Source organism: Ictalurus punctatus, chromosome 10, assembly GCF_001660625.3.
Source record: "Ictalurus punctatus breed USDA103 chromosome 10, Coco_2.0, whole genome shotgun sequence".
Lineage (NCBI taxonomy): Eukaryota > Metazoa > Chordata > Actinopteri > Siluriformes > Ictaluridae > Ictalurus > Ictalurus punctatus.
Genome location: NC_030425.2, coordinates 16,919,951 through 16,926,979, shown reverse-complemented (window position 1 = coordinate 16,926,979; position 7,029 = coordinate 16,919,951).

Here is a 7,029-nt window from a genome sequence, read left to right as displayed (position 1 = left end):
AATTAGTATCTGGTATAAGAGAAATAAAGCACTTCAGGACATGCTGCTAGAGGAAAATAATCAACTTCAGAGTGGTACCAGTAAATTCTGTTACTTGATCACTCATTATTTTCCTATAATAGCACACCCCTGTTTTTAATTTTATTTTTTACTTAAGGAATAAAGTTAAAAATGCACAGATCAACTGCAATTGATTGTGATGTGTAACATGGACTTGAAAAGTATATATAAAAATGTAAGGAGTTAAAAATGTGGGTTTCTATCATGGCAATGTAATTAAGTAACAAATATTAATTTTAATCCCTCAAAAAGGACATATCCATCAACTGGACACCATTGTTTTATTTAAATCCCATCTTTAAGCTTATTTGTTTAAGTTGGCCTTCTCTGTCTAATTTGTTTTTAATTTCCACCTGATTTTTACATGAGGATAATACTTATAAATATGGCTGGGCATATAAATATGTGTTCTCCCTTTTGGACGCATCACCAAATCTACATATAGTCTCATTTATACTAAGATTTTTCAACCAGTACAACAGATTTTTGATATCTCAGATACTGACATACCATCTTATCCCGTGTCTTCATAAATCTTTAGAAAATGTGCATCTTAAAGATATTTATGCTTTCGTTACGTTCAGGAGCGTTTATCTTGTCCCATTTTGGAAGCACTGAACGCTGTACCTTCACAGATATATTACCAACCTTAAATAGTGTGCTCTCGTGGGTGATCCTATAGCCTAGTATGTTATCTGGAATGGTGAGAGCAATGGCAGCTCTTATGAGAGGTTATTTATAGAGCTGGCCATGTGTTCAGTGATATTTCAAGCCTAGCAAAAAGCCTGATATTATTAGCACATCCATATGATTACTGATTGAAGAGACTCCTTTAAGCTTCTTGTTAATCTAAACACGATGCCTGTTATTACTGCTCAAATTACCTAGAATATAAATACTATGACATTATCATGATTCAGAATTGCACAGTATAATTGTTTTGACTAGTTTTAAAATTAACTGTTAGCCAGTGCCTTCATAACAACTCACAGTTTGCAAAGGATGTACAAAAGACATCTTGAGAGAAACCCACAAAATGCAGCACCTGAAATTCAACAGTCTAGTGAATGTGGAATGCAAGATCAAAGAATGTAGTATGGCAGGATGTGTTAGTAGTAGTAGTATTTAGTATGATAGGATAGTGAGGTAGTGTTTAGTATTAGTATATTAAATATAGTATAGGTATAGTATAGGTGTATTAATGTATGATTTAGAAACAAAGAATGTAGTATAATAATATGTGTAAAGGTAATATTTCTAGTAGAATGTAGAATGTAGTATAGTAGAATGTAGAAAGGTAGTATTAAGCGTGGTAGAATGTAATATAGTAGAATGTAGAAAGGTAGTATTAAGCATGATAGAATATAGTATAGTACAATGTAGTATAGTAGAATGTAATAAGGTATTATTAAGCATGGTAGAATGTAGTATAGTAGAATGTAGTAAGATATAATTAAGCATGGTAGAATGTGCTATAGTAGAATGTAGTAAGGTTGTATTAAGCATGGTAGAATGTAGTATAGTAGAATATAGTAGGGTTGTATTAAGGATGGTAGAATGTAGTATAGCATAATGTAGTATAGTAAAATGTAGTAAGGTAGTATTAAGCATGGTAGAATGTAGTATAGCATAATGTAATAAGGTAGTATTAAGCATGGTAGAATTTAGGATTGTAGAATGTAGTAAGGTTGTATTAAGCATGGTAGAATGTAGGATTGTAGAATGTAGTAAGGTTGTATTAAGCATGGTAGAATGCAGTATAGTAGAATGTAGTACAAGAATATGTATTAAGGTATAATGCAGTATGGTAGAATGTAGTAAAGTAGTAAGGCAGAATGTAGAAAGGTAGTATTTAACGTGGTAGAATGTAGTACAATTATATGTCAATCGGCCATAACATTCAAACCACCTCCCTAATATAGTGTGACCTACCCCTTGTGCAGCCAAAACAGCTCTGCCCCGTCAAGGCATGGACTCCACCAAGACGATAACAGCAGATCCTTTAAGTCCTCAATGAATCTGACTTCTTTGTCCATCACATCCCAAAGATGCTCGATTGGATTGATATCTGAGGAATTTGGAGGGCAAGTCAACTCCCTGAACTGTTTGTCATGTTCCTCAAACCATTCCTGAACAATTTTTGCAGTGAGGCTGGGTATATTATCCTGCTGAAAGAGGCCACTGCTATTATGGAATACCGTTGCCATGAAGAGGTGTTCTTGGTCTGCAACAATGGTTAGGTAGGTGGTATGTGTCAAAATAACATCCACATGAATACCAGGACCCAATGTTTCCAGCAGAACATTACCCAGAGCTGTTCCTGCCAGCTTGCCTTCTTCCCATAGTGCATCCTGGTGCCATCTCTTCCCCAGGTAAGCGACGCACACACATTTCACCTTCCTTGGACCACTTTTGGTACATACTAACCACTGCATAGTGGGGACACCCAGCATGTTTAGGAGATGCTCTGATCCACTCATCTAGCCATCACAATTTGGCCCTTGTCAAAGTCGCTCAGATCCTTACGCTTGCCCATTTTTCCTGCTCCCAACACATCAACTGCAAGAACTGACTGTTCACTTGCTGCCCACCCCTTGACAGGTGCCACTGCAATGAGAAGTTACAATGTTATTCACGTCACCTCTCAGTGGTTTTAATGTTATGGCTACTCAGTGTATGTATTAAGGTATAATGCGGTACGGTTGAATGCAATGCAGTACAATGTAGTACGGTAGTATTAAGCATGGCAGAATGTAGTACAAGAATATGTATTAAGGTATAATGCAGTATTGTTGAATGCAGTGCGGTTTCATGTAGTACTATACACTATACACTGTAGTACAGTAGTAAGGTAGTGTTCAGTATGATAGGAAGTAGTAAGGCCGTATTTAGTTAAGACTAGGGTTGCTTTTTCAACAAGATAATGACTCTAAATCAATATCCAATTCAACACAGGACATAATATCACGTTTTTGATGACAATGGCAGTCTCTGGAACCTGTGATGTGGATTAAAGGTTCTCCACATGCACAACTCTTCAGAAGAATCTTGAAATGTTCTTCCTGGAGGAGTGGCTCGAGATCTCTTATCCTTATCCTTATCTTATCGTTTAACATTACCTACAGGACGAGATGCAATGCTTCACCAAACATGTATTGTTAGGTGCCAATAATTATTCAACCAGTGTTTGAAATAGAAATTGCACCACATATTGTGTTATACAACTTTTCCCTGTGTTTAAACTCAGAATATCAGTTACTGCAAGTTTATTTCATGTTTTATATTCATTTTTTTTTTGCTCAACTGGATAAATATTTCAGGAGCTGTCCGTGTCTCTCTCACAGTTTCACACTTTTGTTCCTTGAGCTGACCCATACTGAGTTGGCGGTTCTAGATGGTTAACTGGCCCTGCTCGTCTCCTGTCGCTAAAACAGTTTCCATGGCAACTCCTTTAGTTCAGACGGTGAATTATTTGTTCTTTTCCACTTTAAAGTGTTTAAAATGCAGCTCGCGCACTGTTTATTTAACCGCTTACAGTTTCGGTAGCTCATTATCCCAGACAGCAGTTCATTATTCTTCTCTTTCGTGTTTCCCTCCTGTTGTCTTTCTTGCATCCTTCTATCTCTTTCTTTCTGTATTTCTTACTTTTCCTTTTCTTTTTTCTTTCTTTTCTTATGCTCATTGTGCACAGAAACGAGGTGGAAACAAATGTAGCAATTTTTTTCCTTCAGATTTATTTTTAAGTTGATGCTAAGTTTGGCTCCAACCTTTATATAGCTAATAAAAAAAGATTAAAAAAACATTGGGACAAACAATGGGGAAAAGATCATACACATTTTATGACTCGGACTCAGCAATGCCGAAGTAGCGTTCACAGAAATGTGATCTAATACAATGCTGACATCTGCTGGATGAAACGTGCCACTGATCATTCACTCCTCATTCACTGTTTTGTTTATTTATCTGGCCCTTGCTTTAATCAACCAAGAAATCCTGATGTATTATTTATAAATGTATTAATTAATATTATTATTATTATTATTATTATTATTATTATTATTATTATTATTATTATTATTATTAGTGGCGCTTGCTGCAGTGAAAGCATTACATTTATAATTGTGCGCACTTATATTACGTCTTCTTTTAGTTTCCACTTTTTCGGTGTGTAACTAACTTGCCCCATCAAGGAACGCACTTTAAAACCCAAATACTGTTACTTCCAAATACTTTTCATCACATAAAAGAAGACAACCCCCCCCCCCCCCCCCCCCCCACACACACACACACACACACACACACTCTCTCTCTCTCTTTACCACTCTATTACAGCTCTATTCCATAAAATGACAGAAGATAGTGATCATGAGCTTTAAAGGTGCACTATAAAGGCGCCATAAAAACTATACTTCAAGTGGCCATATGAAAGCTTTGTGTCATATGGACTGTTTTTCTGTATAGCTGTGTAAGCATTCTTCAGAATTCTCCTTTTGTGTTACACGGAAAACAGCATACAGGTTTGGAAGAACTTGAGGGTGAGTAAATAATTTTGTGTAAGTAATTTTGTCTGGCTAGCTGACACAGTCATGTCGTTTTACAGAGACATTATAACAATAATGAAAAGACAATCAAATTATATATATTTTTTTATTTGGGACAGCCGAAAAAGGGTAAGATGACAGGGAAAAAAAGTTAGCAGTATATACACAGTGGAAGTTCTGTAATTCATATTTGGTATGCTCTACTCTTTGGAACATATTATTCACTATATCCGTGCATAATAAGATGAAAGTCCTGCCAGGGGGCAGAGAGTGAGTAAATCTGAAATATAATAAACCATATAAACCATATATAATAAACCATCTAATCCAGAGGTTTTCATCCTTTTGTAACTAAAACCAACCCCCAACCCCCCCCCCATGCCTTCCCCCATGCGGCACGTCTCCTCCCCTCCCATATCTGAGGAGACAAGGTATAATGATTATCTATTATATATTAAATCTATCTATCTATAACTTAATCTTTAATCTGTTTTTGATAGATAGATAGATAGATAGATAGATAGATAGATAGATTTTTTTTGCTTTTGTGTTTTTTGTACTTTAAATTACTTTTAATAATTTTTATGACTTTGATAAAACTATATAACAGACAGGTAAGGAACATGAATGATCAAAAATGTTTCTGAACACTATAACTACTTTGAACAAGAGAACTAGGCTGTAATAACATGGACTATTTTACATGTAAAACATGTTGCATTACATTCATCTTGCGTTCTAGAAACATTCGCATATGACTGATGTAAATTGGGACGAAGAGCGCGTCTCGTTTCCATGACATTGTTAAATCTCCGGTTCTCAGATACTCACGAACAGAGCAGACGCAGAGAGAGGTGTGAGTGCGGCAGGAAAGCAAGACCTCGCGCTTGCAGGACAGTATAGGCGACATTTGGAAACTTGCTAAGGTTTGTCCATAAAGTCACTAAATTTGTCGCTAGGTGCTTTTTATTTATTTATTTATTTATTTATTATTTTTTTGCACAAAAGGGGTCTGAAAAGTCGCTAAGTTAGCAACACTGGTCTGCACTGGCAGCTACATCTAAAGCAGGCCAAGCTCCGCCTCTCCCCAGCAATAAGAAAATACAGAGGGAGGGGGAATATGGGTTTTTTCATTTATGCACATTCTATTAGAAAAGCAATAAAATACACGAATACACAAATTATGCCCTGTCTGTGTATTTTTTCTTGAAAACAGTTTGTGCCCCACTTCCAATCTCTCCACGCCCCACGGGTTGAGAACCACTGATCTAATCTAACTTGTTTTTGTATTGTAATACACACTGATCTTAAGGTAGTTATTTTGGTCCTAAATATAAAGGTCTTGCATTGTATATAAAATAATGTATACAATATAAATACATAATATAAATATTTGGGCCTTTATTACATAAAGAACTAAAAAAGGACCATTACATTTGTGACCCCACCCCCACAAATGGTTTGGTCCCCCAATGTTCAGGATATGGTTGGTAATGGCCTTATTCCAGCCCCATAGATAATAATGGGAAAATTTGGACGATGAATGAAAGATGAATGACATGTCCAGAGTATGGCATGGTCCAGAGAATCAGGCAATCCCATTTGGGAACTCATCCAACGTGCACGTCATGTGGGATTTCCAGTCGGGATACACACTAATGTAACATGAGTCTAGAGGAGCAAATAGGCAAACAGGGACACTGTTTAGATTTACTGTCTCCAAAGGAAATCTTCGACATCTAACTAGTCCTGCACGTTTGACTCACAGACACAGATCATACCTCATATCACTCTAAATTCTTGGGAGGTGTGTGTGATTACTTTTCACGCCATTCCCACGTACAGCTCAAATTTCCCCCATACACACTCACTGAGAAATCAGTTGCAGGACATAACAGGCCATAAATTGAGTCTAATCACAAAACTACTGCAGCCATATCATACATCAAATGAGCAATGAGGAGAATTGCATTATGGGCCACATGGTGTCACGTGCATGTTGAAACAAAACTGACTAACCACAAAACTACTTGTACATAGACATATAACATATTAAAATGCTTGGCTGACTGAGGAGAATTGTGTTATGCGTATGTTAACCACCAAAGTAAGTTGAATCGCAAAACTACCACAACATAGACTCAATTCTCCTCATTGAGCCAAGTGTCTTAATGTATCATATATACATCAAAACGCTTGGCTCAATGAGGAGAATTGCATTACGGGTATTCTAATGATGTCACATTTTGTAACAGGTACAGCCTATTATATTAACAACTCAATCATAAAAATACAATCTTCATGACTACCAATATAGGTCAAATTATTTATGCTTCAACAAATGTGTACGCACATGTAGTACTGACTGGTTTGTCGTACATGCTGGTGTCGAATTTTTCACATGCAAGTACCACTCACAATTCTTTTC